This window comes from Symphalangus syndactylus, chromosome 2 (assembly GCF_028878055.3).
Source record: "Symphalangus syndactylus isolate Jambi chromosome 2, NHGRI_mSymSyn1-v2.1_pri, whole genome shotgun sequence".
In the NCBI taxonomy this organism is placed as follows: domain Eukaryota; kingdom Metazoa; phylum Chordata; class Mammalia; order Primates; family Hylobatidae; genus Symphalangus; species Symphalangus syndactylus.
In genome coordinates, this window is record NC_072424.2 from 49,654,988 (window position 1) to 49,676,888 (window position 21,901).

General features: G+C 45.2%; 1 pseudogene; it reads right to left on the minus strand.

Annotated features, from left to right (window-relative positions):
* Positions 1–462: 462 nt before the first annotated feature.
* The window catches only part of LOC129469522 (eukaryotic translation initiation factor 3 subunit E-like), a 29,306-nt pseudogene continuing 7,867 nt past the window's right edge, over positions 463–21,901 (minus strand).

A 21,901-nucleotide genomic window follows, 5' to 3' on the forward strand; every position in this document is an offset into this window, starting at 1 on the left:
ACCTGGCCGTGTGTGTGTGTGTGTGTGTTTCTTTTTAGTTTTTTTGAGACGTAGTCTCACTCTATCAAGTGATTCTCATGCCTCAGCCTCCCAAGTAGCTGTAATTACAGGCGTGTGCCACCATGCTCTGCTAATTTTTTGTAGAGATGGGGTTTTGCCATGTTGGCCAGGCTAGTCTCAAACTCCTGGCCTCAAGAGATCTGCCTGCCTCGGCCTCCCAAAGTGCTGGGATCACAGGCGTCAGCTACTGCACCTAGCCTCTTTGTAACTTCTTACAACTGTATGTGAATCTACAATTAGCTCAAAAGGATTAAAATTTTTTTGTGAATTAAATTTTTTTGAATCATAGTCAATTTTATTCCAATTCTTCACAATTTATACTCAATATGTTGTTTCCAAAATGTAAGTCACCCTTTATAGAATAGTTTTATTATTTCATCTTTCTTTTAGAATTTTTTAAAAATCTTTTCCTTATGTTTCTTCAGTAGAAGCCAGAATCTTGAGTTGCCCAGTTAGGAGCCTCTGACCTGCTATTCTCATTAAGTTTCTTCTCAATAGTCATGGCCAACATCTAGCTTCTAAAAGAAAGGCTTTTGGTCTTTTCAATCACTTGCTGATAGGGTGAGAGTGCACTGTTACCATAACCACATGACCTAATTTAGAATCAATCTTGGCATCCAGTCTTGCATTTCTAATCAAATTTACAATCCACCTTTCAGTTTCATCTGGAGTCATGTTCAATTTGTCTGCCAACCTGTTAATGCCGATTTACTGGTGGATGTGACAGAAAGTCTCAAATATGAAGAGATGGGCATTGTCAATGAAATCCTTAAGACAAGCCACCAAGAAGAAGTCATTCACAAGCACTGATTCACATTCTCTCAGCTTTTTCTTAGCCCCATCAAAGTCAAAGTTAACATATAAGCATTCAACAAATTCTGTAATTGGGTCTTTATATGTGTAAGACTCCTGTTGAGTAACTTTACCTGGATCTTTTAGCACCTGCCAACGTTTTTGAACATCCTTGTTTGTTATGACTGCTGTAGTCAAATAGTGAAGAATGTGTGGACACATTGTCTGAATTGCATTAAGATACTGTGGCTGGTAAAGGAAGAGATCAATAATATTATTACAACCTTTGGGATGATTAAAGAAAACAGAGACCAGTGAACAAGCCATGCTCTCTGCTGAAGAGACTGGAGTGGAGAACTCACAGAATTATTATCTATGGTCTCTTTTAACCATGTAAGGTCTTCCATGTCTGCATCCCAATTCTGCTGTAAGATTTCAGAGGCCAGCTTTCCCCAGCATGAACTTACAGCATTTCTATCTGTTGCTGGAACCAACACTCTGAGAAAATAAAGATATTCTGCTTCTCCTGAGTAATTCCCACATTCATATTGGAATTTTGCATATATGTAGAGTGTATCTAAATACTCCTGCCTAAAACCATGCTTGTCCGCCAGGTAGTCAAAGAGCATCCTAGCATCCCTGGCTGACTGCATTTGCCTTGTCGTTTCTGGATCTTCAAACATTCTCACAATTAGTTCTGTTTCTGCCTGAAGCTGTTTCAGTTGTGCAACAACTGTGGTTCTATTCTCTCTCAAAGCATGAGGAATATCATCAGAATAAAGGTTTTTGTATACACCCAGAGCAAAGTCTACCATGTTGGTATCACTAAGAACGTCCAATTTACCTTGTAATAATTCCTTTTCATTATATATCTCCTTTACAGAGAGAGAAACTCAAGGAGCGGAAAGACTAGATGCTGATCCAAAAGGTGCGTGATGTGAGTAGTTAAGTCGTACCCCGCCGTCTTACCAAAAAAAGGGAGTCTGTGCTTGAGAATTAAATTTTTAAAAATAGATTCAGGAGGTGCATGTGCAGGCTTGTTACATGAATGTATTGTGTAATAGTGAGGTTTGGGCTTCCAGTGTGCCCATTACACAAATATTAAACATTGTATCCAATAGGTACAATGTTTACTTCTTCAACCCTCACCCCCCTCCCATCCTTCCCCCAAAGATAAATTAAAAATAAAACAAAATCAGAATGTTAAATATTTCAAAATCCACCTTAATGTAGGTCCTGATCTTGGGACCCTTCTTTAGCAACCATACACCACGGCATTCTGTTGATAACAGAAACTGGGTACACCAGGCACGGTGGCACATGCCTGTAATCCCAGCACTCTGGGAGGCTGAGGCAGGAGGATTGCTTGAAGTTAGGAAGCCAAGAACAGCCTGGGCAACAAAGCGACCTCTATCTCTATGAAGAATTAAAAAAAAAAAAGTGGATAATTTAGACTTAAAGAGATATTTTGGTGCAAAAGGATTAACATTACATGTTCCAACTTAAAAGATCATAATTTCCTGCTTAATAACATTCATGTTAAAGTCTACCAGATGTTATTTAAACATTGCCACTCACTTCAGCTGTTCGTTTTTTCTTGGAAACTGTTGTTTATTTCCATCAGCGTTATTTCCATCTTGTTTAAGAGCTTGTGGAAGAACAGCTTAAGGCCACTCAGTGGTTATTCTTACCCATTCAGTGGTCTGAGCAGTGGGAGTTGCAGACCAGTCATTCATGGTAGGCTGAGTGCTCCAATCTTCAGTAGGGAACTGCTGAATAGGCACAGAGGGCACCTGCATGCCTTTAAACCAGTCTGCAACCTCAGATTGGGTAGCAGTAAACTTGCACTAGAGCAGTCCATTCACTTTGAAATTCCTCCTTTTTCAGCTGCAGCCTACTCTTCCTTTTCAGTCTCTTCAGGATCTCTATAGAAGTAGAGATCAGGCATGATCATGGGAGATGGGGCAACACATGCACAGAGCTTCCTGGGCCAGCATCCACTACATTAGACTCAGTGATTGAGCTTCCTTGTTGTTGCATGGGATGACAATATCCACATAGCTCAGAGGAGAATCTGTTACATACAGCATTGGTAGGTAGGTTACCATAAGAAGCCCCTGAGAGAGGCTGATAGTTAGCCCTAGAATCAGTAACCACCAGAAGATGTGGGTGGCAGATGATTGGATCTGGTTAGCATAGGTTCCCCAAGTGAAGTGACAAGCAATACATGTGGCTCCAGTGGCAGCAGCAAACTTCAGCACAGCCCACTAGCCAGTATTCCTGCAGGATATGCCACATCAGCAGGGTTTTCAATGGCAACAATGGCATGAGCTGCCAGCAGAAGCTTCTCCCAGGTCCTCTTCAGATTTATGATATATTTGTGGACTTTGGATCTTGTTAGAAAAAAAAAGATTATGATATCGATGCCATCACCTTCATTTTTAGATGTACTATAGTTCCATTTGGAAATCAAGGTTAGTGTCACCTAAGTGAGTTCCTGCTGCAAGAAATTTGAGGACATCAAGGGTTCTGGACATTGTGAAAGTTTCCCTTTAAGTTACAACAGGAATCCAGAACAACACTGTATGGACCCCTCTCTGGGTAGCACAGCAGGCTAGCTTTTTTTCTTTTTCTTTTCTTTTTTTGGGGGATGAAGTCTCGCTCTATCACCAGGCTGGAGTGCAGTGGCATGATGTTGGCTCACTCCAACCTCCGCCTCCCGGGTTCAAGCGATTTCCCTGCCTCAGCCTCCCGAGTAGCTGGGACTACAGGCATGAACCACCACGCCTGGCTAATTTTTTGTATTTTAGTAGAGATGGGGTTTCACCATGTTGGCCAGGATGGTTTCCATCTCCTGACCTTGTGGTACGCCCCACTCAGCCTCCCAAAGTGCTGGAATTACAGGTGGGAGTCACAGTGCCTGGCTGCTTTTTTAATTTTTTCTTTTTTCTTTTGTTTGTTATGAGACAGGGTCTTGCTCTGTCACCCAGGCTGGAGTGCAGTGGTGTGATCATGGCTCATTGCAACCTCTGCCTCCTTGTTCAAGTGATTCTCATGTGTCAGCCTCTGGAGTAGCTGGGATTACAGGCATGAGCCACTATGGCCTGGCTAATTTTTGTATTTTTAATAGAGACAGGGTTTTGCCATGTTGGACAGGCTGATCTTGAACTCCTGGCCTCCAATGATCCGCCCGCCTTGGCTTCCCAAAGTGCTGAGATTACAGGAGCCACTGTACTTGGCCCAGATTTTATTCTTTTATTTATTTATTTATTTATTTGAGATGGAGTCTCACTCTGTCGCCCACGCTGGAGTGCAGTGGTGCAATCTTCGCTTACTGCAACCACCGCCTCCTGGGTTCAAGTGATTCTCCCACCTTAGCCTCCTGAGTAGCTGGGACTACAGGCATATGCCATCATGCCTGGCTAATTTTTGTATTTTTAGCAGAGGTAGGGTTTCGCCATGTTGGCCAGGCTAGTCTTGAACTCCTGGCCTCAAGTGATCTGCCTGCCTTCGCCTCCCAAAGCACTGATATTACAGGCATGAGCCACTGTGCCTCACCTAGATTTTATTCTTATGCCTAATTCATTTGTCTGTCTTTGGCTGAAAAAGGATTATGTCCTTTTGTACTGAGTGTGTCTCTGATATGCAAGAAATGATTGGATATTTTAATCTATTCAGGTTTAATTGGGGCTGAAAACTTTAAGACCATCTACTAGGCTGTGTTACTAGGCTAGGCTTTTCCATTATCTAAACACTCCCTACCTCTACCACCTGTCAGTAATTACCTTTTTTTTTTTTTTTTTTTGAGATGGAGGTCTTACTATACTATGTTGTTCAGGCTGGTGTGCAGTGGCTAATTCACATATGCCATCATACCCTTCTACAGCCTTAAACTCCTGGCTTCAAGTGATCCTCTGCCTCTGGCTCCTGAGTAGCTAGGAAAACAGGTGTGTGCCACTGCACCCTGCTCAAAGAAAACTTTTTTTTTTAAGACGAAGTCTCACTCTGTCACCCAGGCTGGAGTGCAGAAGCATGATCTCAACTCACTGCAACCTCCGCCTCCCAGGTTCAAGTGATTCTCCTGCCTCAGCCTCCTGAGTAGCTGGGACACAGGTATGCACCACTATGCTCAGCTAATGTTTGTATTTTTAGTAGAGATGGGGTTTAACCATGTTGCCCAGGCTGGTCTTGAACTCCTGACCTCAAGTGATTCACCCACCTTGGCCTCCCAAAGTGCTGGGATTACAGGCGTGAACCACTGCGCCCGGCCCAAGAAAACTGTTTCTGATCTTTTCTGATAGGGATGGAAGAGAATACTTACTTCTCCAGATCAGTGGCTGCATATCTCGTATCTAAGGTTGTGTTAATCAGTTTCTAATAAAAACACCACACCTGGCACAGCAACTGCAATTAGTGCCACCACTTGGTTGAGTCTGCAGCAGTTCACTGCGATCTTCTCGGATCCATCTGATTTTTGCAGGCACCAGAGTGGTGAATTAAATGGAGATATGATGAAGACTAACTCTATCCTTTAGGTCTTTAAGGGTGCCACTAGCTTCTGCCATTCCCCCTGGGATGTAATATTGGATTTGATTTGGTCTTGATCAGGAAGATGGTGGGGGCAGTTTCAGAGGGCTTCATTAGCCCTTCTCCACTCTAATTTCACCCCAGAGGAGTAGAATCAATATTAGGGTTGTGCCAGCTGCCAAGAATCTCCATTCCAAGTATACATTTGGAAGCTGAGAAAATGATCACTAGATGGGTTATGGACCCAGTGGGCCCACTGTGAGCTAGATCTTAGGACTCCTTTTATTACTTGACCCCATATGTCCTCCATCTAAGAGGAGTGGCAGATGATGCTGAGTCTACATATATTGTCAACTGGGACCTTGTGTCCAAGAGTCTATGATGTTTGGGTATTTCTCTTTTCCCAGTGTATATTACCTGAAGTAAATGACTGTAGGTTCCTTTGTGGGAAGGAATAGGGAACCATTACTATGTACTGCCATAGCATTGCCAGGTCCTTCTCCTGGGGATCTGGCCTCTCCTTTAGTCACTGAGTTTCAGATCTGGAAACTGGCGTATGTCTGGAAACTGGGCAAGGGAGCATGAGACTACTGCTTCCAGCCTAACCATCTAGCCTTGATTTCTCTGATGTACAGATTGAATAGTACCCTTGTTGGCTGCCCAGATATTTTTCCTTAGTCATTTAATAACCCTCTAGTAGTCAGGTCCCTCTGTGAAGCTGACTTGCCACTTGTTATGATGATTGTGTCTTGCTGGCATCTGAGGGTTAAGTGGCCTTGACTGGCCTTTGGGGGATAGTGGCTATCATCGCAACTGCAATTAGAGACCAGTTTTATCACGGCATCTCCTACTGCAAGTCCCGGCTCTCAGAGAAGAGCCACTACTGAACTTAGCGGTGTTGCTGACATTCTCACTAGAACGTTTCTTATTGCTTTGGTAAGTAATATATTTTCTGGGTCCTCTTGTGGATTTTCCAACTATTTGCAGTATATAGTCTATAGTATCCTCACTTTTCCGAGCCTTTTCATTGATCTACCTTTTGCTACAATTTTGGTATTTCTACCTCACTTAGTGTGGGCCACTGTTTTTTCCATGATTCTGGGAGCCATCCCGGTAGTAGGATTGCATCATCTTTCAGGATCCTTGTCAGGGCATTAAATCCTGAAAGCAGTATCTGGTTCTTTTTTTTTTTTTTTGAGACAGAGTCTCACTCTGTTGCCCAGGCTGGAGTGCAGTAGCGTGAACTCAGCTCACTGCAACCTCTGCCTCTCAGGTTCAAGTGATTCTCCTGCCTCAGCCTCCCGAGTAACTGAGATTACAGGTGCAAGCTACCATGCCCAGCTAATTTTCACTATTTTTAGTAGAGACGGGGTTTCACCATGTTCGTCAGGCTGGTCTCAAACTCCTGACCTCAAATGATCCTCCTGCCTTGGCTTCCCAAAGTGCTGGGATTGTAGATGTGAGCCACCATGCCCTGCCCCATCTGGTTGTTTAAAATTATATATTGCTCTTTGTCATAACACATTCTGCATGCTCATCTTTGTAATTATTTTTAGAGAATAGAAGAGGTGTGGCTCTCAGTGCTTAGTTGATCAATGAAAAGTTGATTTGTTAGTGACACCATCCATTATCTCAGGTATCAATGAGGGAATCAGGTCTCTTTATCATTAGATCCCTCTTTTCCTTCACAGTTCTGAATTTTCATATATTTCAAGAAAAGAAGTCCTCAAGAGCAGTGAGTCTGAGAAATTAATGTGATTAGTATCTAATTATCACCAATATCATCTTATGTAAACTACATAGAGACTTTTTTGGAGTTCTGAATTTTTCCTTTACTGACTTAAAAAAATCCCACACAAATGAGTGAATCCATTTAGGACCAAGCAAGGAAAAGTAGCTTTTATTCCCTGACACACTGTGGTATGGTTTGGCAGCAGGACAAGGCTGGGAATGGGTGTAGAGTTCTCACTGGCTACACAGATGGGTTCTAAGTCTTGCCTTGCTGAGTGGACAGTTTTGCTGAACCATGTGGATAGATAAGCTTAATAGTTTTCCCCTTTGCCCTTTCCCTTTCTAAATGTGATTATTTATAGGAAATGTGCTTTGGAAACTAGCATAAAGGAGAAAAAAGGCCTTTCCAGTTTGTCTTTTAAAGAACAAGCTGGGGATGGAGTTAAGATAAGATTGAGCTCCATCTGGTGTCTAACTTTGATCAGTTCTTGGAACTAGGAACTGACCAAAATCTGGAAAGCCTGATTCTTCTAAAAATAGAAAATGGGCTGGGTGCAGTGACTCACGCCTGTAATCCCAGCAGTTTGGGAGGCCGAGGCAGGCAGATCATCTGACGTCAGGAGTTTGAGACCAGCCTGGCCAACATGGCGAAACCTGTCTCTACTAAAAAATACAAAAATTAGCTGAGCATGGTGGCAGGTGCCTGTAATCTCAGCTACTTGGGAGGCTGAGGCAGGAGAATTGCTTGAACCCGGGAGGCAGAGGTTGCAGCGAGCTGAGATCGTGCTACTGCACTCCAGCCTGGGCGACAGAGCTAGATTCCATCTTAAAAAAAAAAGAAGAGTCATGATAAGCATGAATAAGGCAGAGAGGCCAAATCAGCAGTCAATGTGTGGTCTCTGGGAGGACTGGTGGGATTTTTGCCAAGACTTAGATGATGAATAAAAAGTAACATTGTCTTTCTATGGCAAAACAAACTTTATGGAAATTTAAAGAGTGGGATATTTATAATGCAAAGTAACAGACACGCCGGGTGGCTCACACTTGTAATCCCAACACTTTGGGAGGCTGAGGCGGGCGGATCACCTGAGGTCAGCAGTTCGAGACTAGCCTGGCCAACATGGTAAAACCCCATCTCTACTAAAAACACAAAAATTGGCCAAGTGTGGTGGCATGCGCCTGTAATCCTAGCTACTTGGGAGGCTGAGGCAGGAGAATCGCTTGAACCCAGGAGGCAGAGGTTGCAGTAAGCCGAGATTGCGCCACTGCATTCCAACCTGGGTAACAAAAGCGAAACTCCATCTAAAAAAAAAAAGCAAAGTAACAGACACAAAACTTCACAGGCAATCCTTTAATCTTTTCAAGATTCAAAGAAGGTCAGGAAGGGTGGATAAGCCTGATATCCCAAGAGAAAGGGCAGCTTTAAGAGCATACCTGGAGTTTGAGCCTGGCAGACGAGGCTGCTATCAATCCAGCAATGTTGTAATCATCCAACAGGTTCTTCTTGCCTGTTGCACAGGGAAACCAATTCACTGAGACAGTGTTGTGGTAGTAACAAAATAGTTTAATTAATGCAAGGCCAGCCAAGCAGAAAGACAGGAGTTTAAGATTACTAAAATCTGCCTCTCTGAGAGCTCAGAGGCCAGTTTTTATAGATAATTCGGTGGGCAGGGGGCTAGGGAATGGTTGAAGATGAAACCTCAGGGGTGTGGAAAATGGTCCTTGTGCACTAAGACCACCTCTGGGTGGGGACCACAGGACTGGTTGAGTCAGGAGTCATGGGCCCCGGTAGGGTATGTCAGTTGCCAGAATGCAAAAGTTTGAAAAACAATTCAAAAGATGAATCTTAGGTTTTACAATAGTGATCTTATCTATAAGAGAAACTGAGGAAGTCACAAATCTTGTAACCTATGACCACATACCTTCTGAGCAGTAAGGGATTACAAAAACTACGCCTACATTTTGGCAGAAGTCAGGCCCTCTCTTTTCTCTTTTTTTTTTTTTTTTTTGAGACGGAGTCTCGCTCTGTCACCCAGGTTGGAGTGCAGTGGCGCGATCTCGGCTCACTGCAAGCTCCGCCTCCCGGGTTCACGCCATTCTCCTGCCTCAGCCTCTCCGAGTAGCTGGGACTACAGGCGCCCGCCACCACGCCCGGCTAATTTTTTTGTATTTTTAGTAGAGACGGAGTTTCACCGTGGTCTCGATCTCCTGACCTCGTGATCCGCCCGCCTCGGCCTCCCAAAGTGCTGGGATTACAAGCGTGAGCCACCGCGCCCGGCCCAGGCCCTCTCATAATCCTAATATTGTGGGTTTTCATTAGTCTTACAAAGGCTGTTTCAGTTCCTGAACAAGGAGGGGATCCATTTTAGAGAGGAACTATTATCATCCTTGCCTTAAAGTTAAACTAGAAATTAAATTCCTCCCAAGGTTAGTTTGGCCTATGCCCAGGAATGAGTGAGGACAGCCAGCCCCTGAGGCTAGAAGCAAGATGGGGTCAGCCATGCTAGACTTCTCTCATTGTCATAATCTTTGCAAAGGTGATTTCAATGTGCTGGAGAGGATGAAGGGTGGAGTGGGAAAGTATTGCAGTTATCAAAGAGGAAAGAATGGGGCCGGGCACGGTGGTCACGCCTGTAATCCCAGCACTGTGGGAGGCAGAGGCGGGAGGATCACCTGAGGTCAGGAGTTCAAGACCAGCCTGGCCAAGACAGTGAAACCTTTTCCCTACTAAAAATACAAAAATTTGAACTTGGGGGGGCGGAGGTTGCAGTAAGCCAAGATCGCGCCACTGCACTCCAGCCTGGGCGACACAGAGAGACTCTGTCTCCAAAAAAAAAAAAAAAAAAATGAAAACCAGTGAGGTAAAGATTCAACTCCAAAAATTAAAGAAAACAGAATGATCCTAAAAAAACAAAAACTAAGGGCCGGGCGCTTACACCTGTAATCACAGCACTTTGGGAGGGCTGGGAAGGAGGATCACTTGAGGTCGGGAGTTGAGACTTGCGTGGATCACTTGAGAGCAGCCTGGGCAACACTGTGAGGCCCTGTCTCTATATAACAAAACGCCTAAAGAAATAAAAGATTAAAGCAAAAGCCAATGGAATAAGAAACAAAATAGGAGAAACCAAAAGCTTTTTTTAAAAAAACTAGTAACACTTGAGTCCATACAGTTAAAAATGAATAATTAAATAAATGAGGTAGAACTGACAAATCTCCCATGCAGAATTTCAAATAATTTATGTAGGTACTCTGTCCTCATGCAGGTGGAGCATAACTCCCGGTTCCTTCATTAAATGTGAGCTACACGTAACGACTTCCTTCAAAAGGTTACAATAAGGAAAAGGAAGGGATGAGTAACTTTACAATGGAGAGGACTGACAGACTACTTCAGCCTGATGATCAAGGTCAACATAAAAAGTGAAGTCATGTTAATAGCATGTACCTCCGGTATGTAACTGCCCAGTGGGTTCACCTTGCCCATTTCCTAGACAGAGCCAATTTATAAAGACAGGTGAATTGTAATAGAGAAAGAGTAATTCACATAGAGCCAGAGACCAGAGTTTTATTATTACTCAAATCTGTCTCCCGGGGCATTCGGGGATCAGAGTTTTTAAGGATAATATGGTGGGTGGGAGAAGGACAGTGTGTCGAGTGTTGATTGGTTAGGTCAGAGATGAAATCATAGGGAATTAAAGCCTCTTGCACTGAGTCAGTTCCTGGGTGGGGGCCACAAGATCAGATGAGCCAGTTTATCAATCTGGGTGGTGGTGCCAGCTGATCCATCAAGTGCAGGGTCTGTGAAGCATCTCAAGCACTGATCTTAAGAGCAGTTTAGGGAGGGTCAGAATCTTGTACCCTCCAGCTGCATGACTCCTAAACTATAATTTCTAACCTTGTGGCTCCTTTGTTAGTCCTACAAAGGGAGTCTAGTCCCCAGGCAAGAAGGAGGTTTGTTTTGGGAAAGGGCTGTTATCATCTTTGTTTCAACCTATAAACTAAGTTCCTCCTAAAGTTAGTTGAGCCTAAGCCCAGGAATGAAAAAGAACCGTTTGGAGGTTAGAAGCAAGATGGAGTTGGTTAGATCAGCTCTCTTTCTGTCTCAGTTATAATTTTGCAATGGCAGTTTCAGGTATACTGTGATGAAAATGGTGCTTACCTTTATGGTCTTCCTCCTCAAAACCCCTAATCCCAGTCTAATCATGAGACTTAAGACAAACTCCACTAGAGTGGGATCTTTTTTTTTTTTTTTTTTTAGACAGAGTCTCACTCTGTCACTCAGGCTGGAGTGCAGTGGTGTAATCTTGGCTCCACCTTCCGAGTACAAGCAATTCTCATGCCTCAGCCTCCTGAGTAGCTGGGACTACAGGCGCATGCCACCACGCCCGGCTAATTTTTGTATTTTTAGTGGAGATGGGGTTTCACCATGTTGGCCAGGCTGGTCTCGAACTCCCAGCCTTAAGTGATCCACCCACCTTGGCCTCCCAAAGTGCAGGGATTACAGGCGTGAGCCACCGCACCCGGCCTAGAGTGGCATCTTAAAATATACTTGACCAGTATGCCTCAAAACTGTCAAGATCATCAAAAACAAAAAAAGACTGAGAATCTGTTACAGCCAAGAGGAGCCTAAGGAGACATGATGACTAAATGTAATGTGGTACACTGTTTGGGCTCCTGGGACAGAAAAAGGACCTTAGGTAAAAACTAAGGAAATCAGAATAAAGTATGGGCTTTAATATAAGATGTTAATAATAGGAAAAACTGAGTGCGGGGTAAATGGGCACTCTGTACTATCCTCACAATTCTTCTGTAAATCTATAACTATTTTTTTTTTTTTTTTGAGACGAAGTTTCACTCTTACTGCCCAGGCTGGAGTGCAATGGCGCGATCTTGGCTCACTGGAATCTTTGCCTCCTGGGTTCAAGCGATTCTCCTGCCTCAGCCTCCCAAGTAGCTAGGATTACAGGTGCCCACCACCACGCCTGGCTCATTTTTTATATTTTAAGTAGAGACGGGGTTTCACCATGTTGGCCAGGCTGGTCTTGAACTCCTGACCTTCAGGAAATGCTGGGATTATAGGTGTGACCCACCGCACCCAGGTGGTTTTTTTTTTTTGAGAGAGTCTCGTTCTGTTGCCCAGGCTGGAGTGCAGTGGCATGAGCTTGGCTCACTGCAACCTCTGCCTCCTGGGTTAAAGTGATTCTCCTGCCTCAGCCTCCTGAGTAGCTGGGATTACAGGCGTGTGCCACCACGCCTGGCTAATTTTTCTATTTTTAGTAGAGACAAGGTTTCTCCATGTTAGGCTGGTCTCAAACTCCTGACCTCAGGTGATCCGCCTGCCTTGGCCTCCCAAAGTGCTGGGATTACAGACAGGCACCACCATGCCAGGCTAATTTTTGTATTTTTAGTAGAGACAGGGTTTCCTCATGTTGGCCAGGCTGATCTCAAACTCCTGACCTCAAGTGGTCTGCCCTACTTGGCCTCCCAAAGTGTCGGGATTACAGGCATAAGCCACCATGCCCAGCCAAAATTTTTAAAGGATGTGCTTTAGGAAGAAGATGTATGATCACAGAAGGGAGTTCTGGGGAAAATGCAGACTGACAAGATTTAAAAAGCTATTAAAAAAGAAATTAGGTTGGGCACGGTGGCTCACACCTGTAATCCCAGCATTTTGGGAGGCCAAGGTGGGCAGGTCACCTGAGGTCTGGAGTTTGAGACCAGCCTGACCGATATGGAGAAACCCCATCTCTACTAAATATACAAAATTAGCTGTGTGTGGTGGTGCATGCCTGTAATCCCAGCTACTCGGGAGGCTGAGGCAGGAGAATCACTTGAACCTGGGAGGCGGAGGATGCGGTGAGCCGAGATCATGCTATTGCACTCCAGCCTGGGCAACAAGAGTGAAAAGAAAGTCTCACGAAAAAAAAAAAAAGAAAGAAAGAAATTAAAGACCATTGTAATTCACAAATAAATCACAAAAAGGATATGTTTGGCTGGGCATGTTAGGTCATGCCAGTAATCTCAGCACTTTGGGAGGCTGAGGTGGGCTGATTGCTTGAGCCCAGGAGTTCGAGACCAGCCTGGACAACATGGCAAAACCCCATTTCTACAGAAAATAAAACACAAACATTAGCCGAGCATGGTGGTGCATGCCTGTGGTTCCAGCTACTTAGGAGGCTGAGATGAGAGGATCACCTGAGCATGGGTAGGTAGAGGCTGTAGTGAGTTGTGACTGTGCCACTGCACTCCAGCCTGGGTGACAGTGAGACTGTCTCCTCAAAAATAAATAAAATAAAAAAGGATATGTTTAATCTTTATTAATTTTAATTTGATGGAGGGTAAATATCTGGGTATTATTTTTTCTATTAAGTGTAGGACTGGCTATGACATTTCTCTAACTATAAAAGTAGAGAAGGGTGGATGTAGTAAACTGTGAATAGGCCAAAGGAACGCAGAAAAAGTAGGAGCTATACCAAGAATAGGAATGATGAGCAACAATGATGATCACATACAAAATAACAAAATAGAAAGAGGGCCCAACAGTACCTCACAATAATGATGTAATCATACCTCATCTTGGCCAGGCAAGGTGGCTCACGCCTGTAATCCTGGCACTTTGGGAGGCCGAGGTGAGTGGACTGCATAAGCTCAGGAGTTGGAGATCAGCCTGGGCAACACAGCAAAACTCTGTCTCTATGAAAAACAAACAAACATTAGCTGGGTGTGGTGGTGTGTGCCTATAGTCCAAGTTACTTGGGGGACTGAGGCAGGAGGATTGCTCGAGACCAAGAGGTCAAGGCTGCAGTGAGCCATGTTTGCCACTGCACTCCAGCCTGAGTGACAGCGATACCACATCTCTTTTATTTTATTTTTATTTTTTTGAGACGGAGACTCGCTCTGTCACCCAGGCTGGAGTGCAGTGGCGCGATCTCGGCTCACTGCAAGCTCCGCCTCCCGGGTTCACGCCATTCTCCTGCCTCAGCCTCTCCGAGTAGCTGGGACTACAGGCGCCCGCCACCACGCCCGGCTAATTTTTTTTGTATTTTTAGCAGAGACAGGGTTTCACCGTGGTCTCGATCTCCTGACCTCGTGATCCGCCCGCCTCGGCCTCCCAAAGTGCTGGGATTACAAGCGTGAGCCACCGCGCCCGGCCCTCCACATCTCTTAAAAAAAAAAAAAAAAAAAAAAAAAAAAAAATCCATGGTCCCATGTTATCATTGAAGCAAATGGAGAAAAAAATTTCAATAAATTTTCCCAATTATTAATACGCAATTTTAGCACAGACTTTTCTTGATGCTGTAGAGCATATACAGAAATTTATATACAGTCAAATGGCCACATAGTTGACTTGGTGTTTTGTCTTCATTTTTATTTTTTGAGGCAGAGTCTCGCTCTGTCACCTAGGCTTGAGCGCGATCTCGGCTCACTGCAGCCTCCACCTCCCAGGTTCAAGCAGTTCTCCTGCCTCAGCCTCCCATATAGCTGGATTACAGGTGTGTGCCACTATGCCTGGCTAAGTTTTTTGTATTTTTAGTAGAGACAGGGTTTCGCCATGTTGGCCAGGCTGGTCTAGAACTCCTGACTGCAAGTGATCTGCAAACCTTGGCCTCCCAAAGTGCTGGGATTATAGGCATGAGCCACCGCGCCAGATTGACCTGGTTTTTATTCATTAATACCACATTGCATTAATTAAGGCTAACTGGTCGATAAATATACAATCACTGTAACAGTCAATCATCTAGTGTTTAACTGTGTACCTAGGGTCTCAGTAGTAAAAGAATATAGATTTATCATCCATGCCAAAAAGGAGTTTGTAGCCAAGTGTGAGAGAATGTATTCACATGAAAAGTGACAGAGGCAGGAAAAATGTTATTTGATGTTCTCACACTGTCCTCATCTGTAAAATTCATGTACAATAGTGCCCCCTTATCCTTGGGGGATACGGTCCAAGACCTCCAGTGGATGCTTGAAACCATGAATATAACTGAACTCCATATGTACTGTGATATTTCCTATGCATACATACCTATGATAAAGTTTAATTTATGTTAGGCACAGTAAGAAATTAACAACAACAATAAAACAAAAAATTACAATATACTATAATAAAATAAAAATCATAATGCAAAAATTCATAATGAAAAAGTTGAATGGATTTAGTCCCATAAAGACATCAACATTTGTGATACTGAAAAAGTACTATAAATAAAAGTAATACCAAATGAAAACTGAAATTAAAAATAAAGAGCTATGGCTAGCCTACAGTGGCTCATGCCTGTAATCCCAGCATTCTGGGAGGCCAAGGCAGGAGAATTGTTTGAGGCCAGGAGTTCAAGACCAGCCTGGGCAACATAGCGAGACCCTGTCTCTAAAAATAAAAAAATAAAAAGTTGTTGTAGACTAGTAATAAAAAGAAACACATCAATAGAAATATAGGCAAAGGACATCAGAAGGCATTCTGGCCAGGCGCCATGGCTCACGCCTGTAATCCCAGCATTTTGGGAGGCCGAGGTGGGGGGATCACTTGAGGTCAGGAGTTTGAGACCAGCCTGGCCAATGTGGCGGTGAAACCCCGTTTCTACTAAAAATACAAAAAAAAAAAAAAAAAAAAAAAAATTTAGCTGGGCGTGGTGGCTTATGCCTGTAATCCTAGCTACTCAGGAGGCTGAGGCAGGAGAATCGCTTGAACCCGGGAGGTGGAGGTCACAGGGAGCTGAGATCGCACCACTGCACTCCAGCCTGGGTGACAGAGCAAGACTACATTTAAAAAAAAAAAAAAATACCCGAGAGAGAGAGAAAGCATCTACAAAAGAAACACAAATGTTTGACAAAGGTATAAAAAGATATTTAACTTCACAAACAATAAAAGCCATAAAACCTGACATATACCAAATGCTAATTCAGTGATTTTTTTTTTTTTTTTTTTTTTTTTTGAGACACGGTCTCCATCATACAGACTATAGCACAGTGGCTGGTGTGATCACGGCTCACTGCAGCCTGAACCTTCCAGGCCCAGGCAATCCTCCTGCCTCTGTCCCACCTACTGCTACCTCTGTAGCTGGGACTATAGGTACATGCCAACATGCCTGGCTAATTTCTAAGTTTTTTTTATAGAGACAAGGTCTCACTATATTGCCCAGGCTCGTTTTGAACTCCTGGACTCAAGCAATCCACCTGCCTCGGCCTCCCAAAGTGCTAGGATTACAGGTGTTTGCCACCAGGCACAGCTAAAAAAATTTTTTTTGTTATTAAGACGGGGATCTTGCTATGTTGCCAGAGCTGGTCTCAAACTCCTGGGCTCAAGTGATCCTCCTGCGTCGGTGTCCTAATATGCTGGGATTACAGTGTCAGCCATGATGCCTGGCCCATAGTTTTGTTAACAGCTTCCTGGGCAGTCTCCCGACCTATTTCCAGTGACTTCAGCCTTCATTCAGTCTGTTCATCACTGTGACTGAGAGGAAAGCACTGGAATGAGTATTCTGTTTTAAGCGAATTCACGGTTTCCAGCCTGAGCATCACTATTCCTAGAAGTAAAGCATGGAACTGAGTAGGCACACTGTACAGGAACACATACAGGATATACAGAGAAAGTGACCCTACAGAAAACACGGCTGAGGCTACCCTACTGGTCACTCTAGAGCAGACCACCTGCAACAGAATCATCCAGAACACCCAATAAATAAATAAAATCATGATAACTAATATTTATTAAGCACTTCCCATGTGTTAAGTGCTTTACCATATTCATTCATTCCTTTAACCCTTGGGGAAAAACCTGTAAGTAGGCTCCTGTCACTAGCCCCATTTTACAGGCGAGGAGACTGAAGAACAGGAAGGTAAAGTCATTTGCCAGTATGCTTGACTGCTGGAAGGGAGGGAGGCTGTGCAGGGTGAGCTGCATGTTTATAGTGCTCCTGGGTTCATTCTAAGTGTGAGAATCACTGAGTACAGGACTTTCTGGGCTGGAGTTTTTATTTTTTATTTTACTTTTTTATGGGATGCACAAACCGCAGAGAAATGGAGTCTGTGCACCGAGGCAGGCGTTTTGTCACAGAAAGTGGAAGCCGGCTGGAATCCTTCTCAATCTCTTAAAAGAGAGGTTTGGAGGGGCAGATTGGAGGGAAGGGTCTAGGATAGATCTTCAAACCTCTTCTTCTTTGGATTTCCCAGTGGCCTCCCACAGTGCCTCATTCCGGGGCTTCCATGATTACTCTGAAAACCAAGGAATCCTAGCTTCCCAGGATGTGAGAGGGAGTCCCAGTCCTGTGGGAGGGAAGTTGTGAAAGTGAAAGAGGATGGATCCCATAGCACAGATGGCCTAGGTTTCTACCACCCAGGGCCTGGGCACATGAAGCTCCTTACCCCTAGCCTATTTCTTTCAGGATCTCCCTGCCAAGATGTGAATCAGCCTTATTTATTTATTTATTTTTTTGAGACAGAGTCTTGCTCTGTCACCAGGCTGGAGTGCAGTAGTGCCATCTTGGCTCACTGCAACCTCCTCCTCCTGGTTCAAGCAATTCTCCTGCCTCAGCCTCCCGAGTAGCTGGGACTACAGGTGCGTGCCACCACGCCCAGCTAATTTTTTGTATTTTTAGTAGAGACAGGGTTTCACCATATTGGCCAGGATGGTCTTGAACTCTTGACCTCATGATCCACCTGCCTTGGCCTCCCAAAGTGCTGGGAATACAGGCGTGAGCCACTGCGCCTGGCCTGTGAATCAGCCTTTTGTCATGTTTCTGGCACCAGCACCTTCTGGAGATGAGGATCTCAACATTGCCCTTAGAATCTGGCTGTCCCACATGGAGCAGGACCTTGAACTCCTGCTGGAACACCAGGAGGAAGACTCTGCTTGAGCCTGTGTAGAAAGGAAGGTTGAAGTGTGACCAAATGGGGCAAGGCTGGGAGGGGATTAGGGGAAGAGGGGAAAGACGTCACTGGGATGCTGGCCTGCAGGACATTAGATTCTGCCTTAGGTTTCAGGTGGGTGGTTTAGGGTGAGCCAGGGGAGCCAAAAGTGTAGCACAGCGGTAAAGACTCCAGGACACTTACCAAATATCTTTTCCAGGTGACCAGCCTCCAAGTAAAGCACTGATGGTTTCAGAATGTGCCTCAACCTGCGAGGCAAGTATGCAAAAGGAGTCCCTTTCTGGGATGGACACACTTCCCATAGAGCCGTGTCACCCTGCACAGGGTTGCAACCAGGCTGGGTGCCATTGCTTGCAAACAGACTGGGATCTGTTTTTGTTTTTTTGTTGTTTTGTTTTTGAGAGAGTTTCGCTCTTGTTGCCCAGGCTGGAGTGCAGTGGCGTGATCTTGGCTGACCGCAACCTTCGCCTCCTGGGTTCAAGTGATTTTCCTGCCTCAGCCTCCCGAGTAGCTGAGATTATAGTTATGTGCCACCATGCCCAGCTTTTTGTATTTTTAGTAGGGACGGGGTTTCTCCATGTTGGTCAGGCTAGTCTCGAATTCCCAACCTCAGGTTATCTGCCCGCCTGGGCCTCCCAAAGTGCTGGGATTACAGGCATGAGCCACCGCACCCGGCCTCAGACCGGGATCTGAAATTAGAGAGAATCCCTTGTGGACTGGGGACAGGACAAGACTGCTCTAGATTGGCCCATGCTGCCAGGTTAGTTCCTTCTGTAAGCCCCCCCTCCTCCAGGGGCACCCACTAACTGGCTCCCTCAGATCCTGGCTAGCCAGTACAAGGCCTCAGCAGTGCAAAGCTCCCATTTCCAGCCAGTCCAGGTGGCGCTCACATGGTTAGGGTGCATGAACCTGGGTTGGAATACAGGCCTTCTTTGCTCCAGTTGTTTCCCAATAATAAATGTTATAAAATTATCGAAGGCACTGTATTAGTCTGTTACGCTGCTACATGAGACTGGGTACTTTATAAAGAAAAGAGGTTTGACTCACAGTTCCACATTGCTGGGGAGACCTCAGGAAACTTACAATCATGGTGGAAGGCACCTTTTCACAGGGTGGTAAGAGAATGAATGAGCGCCAGTAGGGGAAATGCCAGACGCTTATAAAACCATCAGATGTCGTGAGAGTCACTCATCACAAGAACAGCATGGGGGAAACCGCCCCCATGATCCAATTACTTCCACCTGGTCTTGCCCTTTACATGTGGGGATTATTACAATTCAAGGTGAGATTTGGGTGGGGACACAGAGCCAAACCCTATAAGGCACACTGCTCACCAACAATAGGTAGAGTTCATAGATTTCTTTGTCTCAGCAATGGATACATTAGAATGAGGATGACTGCTGCAATGCTAACCAGCTAATAAATAGAAGTGGACTGGGATGAGTCCAGGCAATCGCCTAATGAGCCCCACTATACATATTTGCAAAAATGTAGAATGATGCCATTCTTTTTTGTTTTGGCAAATAGTTATTTTTCATTAAAAATGTAATGTTATGTTAATATTGGATAAAAATTGATTTAATAAAAATGTTATAACATGTAGTAGCTATTACTGTCATTTTATTTTTTTAGAGAAAGGGTCTCACTCTGTTGCCCAGGCTGGTATGCAGTGGCTCCATCATGTTTCACTGTAGCCTCAAACTCCCAAATTCAAGCAATCTTCCCAAGTAGCTGGGACTACAGGCATGTGCCACCACACCTGGTTAACTTTTTATTTTTTATAGAGATGCAGTTTCATTAGGTTGCTCAGGCTGGTCTCCACTCTTGGCTTCAAGTGATCCTCCCACCTTTGCCTACCAAAGTGTTAGGATTATAGGTGTGAACCATTGTGCCTGGCTTATTTTTTTATTTTTTCTCAGACAGAGTATTGCCCTGTTGCCCAGGCTGGACTGCAGTGGCGTGATCTCAGCTCACTGCAAGCTCCGCCTCCCAGGTTCACGCCATTCTCCTGCCTCAGCCTCCCGAGTTGCTGGGACTACAGGTGCCCGCCACCACGCCTGACTAATTTTTTGTATTTTTAGTAGAGACAGGGTTTCACCGTGTTAGCCAGGATGGTCTCGATCTCCTGACCTCGTGATCTACCCACCTCGGCCTCCCAAAGTGCTGGGACTACAGGCATGAGCCACCGTGCCCGGCGCATGCCTGGCTTATTAGTATTATTTTATTTTATTTTATTTTTATTTTTTTTTTTTGAGACGGAGTCTTGCTCTGTCACCCAGGCTGGAGTGCAGTGGCGCGATCTCGGCTCACTGCAAGCTCCGCCTCCCAGGTTCACGCCATTCTCCTGCCTCAGCCTCTCCGAGTAGCTGGGACTACAGGCGCCCGCCACCACGCCCGGCTAATTTTTTTTTGTATTTTTGGTAGAGACGGGGTTTCACCGTGGTCTCGATCTCCTGACCTCGTGATCTGCCCGCCTCGGCCTCCCAAAGTGCTGGGATTACAAGCGTGTGCCACCGCGCCCGGCCATTAGTATTATTTTAAAATGAATAAATAAAATATTTTAAAATGTCAATTTTAGGCTGGGAGCTGTGGCTCGTGCCTATAATTCCAGCACTTTGGGAGGCCGAGGCGGGGGGATCACTTCAGGTCAGGAGTTCGAGACCAGCCTGGCCAACATGGTGAAACCCTACCTGTACTGAAAATACAAAAATTAGCTGGGCGTTGTGGCAAGTGCCTGTAATCCCAGCTACTTGGGAGGCTGAGACAGAATTGCTTGAACCCAGGAGGCGAAGGTTGCAGTGAGTCGAGATCACGCCACTGCACTCCAGCCGGGGCAACAGAGACTCCGTTTCAAAAAAAAAAAAAAAAAAAAAAAAAGAACAAAAACCAAACAAACAAAAAAAGCCAGGCGCGGTGGCTCACGCCTGTAATCCCAGCACTTTGGGAGGTCGAAGTGGGCGGATCACGAAGTGAGGAGTTCGAGACCAGCCTGGCCAACATGGTGAAACCCCGTCTCTGCTAAAAATACAAAAATTAGCCAGGCGTGGTGGCACGTGCCTATAATCCTGGCTACTTGGGAGGCTGAGGCAGGAGAATTGCTTGAACCCGGGAGGTGGAGGTTGCAGTGAGCCAAGATCACCCCATTGCACTCCAGCCTGGGTGACAGAGTGAGACTCCGTCTCCAAAAAAAAAAAAAAAAAAAGAAAAGAAAATTACCCAGCCCAGGCCCTAAAATATAAAGATCTCTTCCCGGCTTCCCCCCCCACCCCCGACCCTGAGGTGGAGTCTTGCTCTGTCACCCGGGCTGAAGTGCAGTGGTGTCATCTCAGCTCACTGCAACCTCTGCCTTCTGGGTTCAAGCGATTCTCCTGCCTTAGCCTCCTGAGTAGCTGGGATTACAGGCACCCGCCACCAAGCCTGGCTAATTTTTGTATTTTTAGTAGAGATGGGGTTTTACCATGTTGGCCAGGCTGGTCTGGAACTCCTGATCTGAAGTGATCTGCCCACCTTGGCCTCCCAAAGCACTGGGATTATGGATGTGAGCCACCACGTTTGGCCTTCTACCTGGCTTTTTCCTTCTGAGATTGTACTAAGGTTCTGTCAAGATGGTGTAGGAGGGCCGGGTGCGGTGGCTCACGCCTGTAATCCCAGCACTTTGGGAGGCCGAGGTGGGCGCATCACAAGGTCAGGAGTTTGAGACCAGCCTAGACAACATGGTGAAACCCCGACATGGTGGCAGGTGCCTGTAGTCCCAGCTACTCGGGATGCTGAGGCAGGAGAATAGCTTGAACCCGGGAGGCAGAGGTTGCAATGAGCAGAGATCACTCCATTGCACTCCAGCCTGGGCGACAGAGCAAGACTCCGTATCGAAAAAAAAAAAGATGGTGTAGGAATTCTAATAAACTTAGGTTTGAGTGATCAAAAGTTT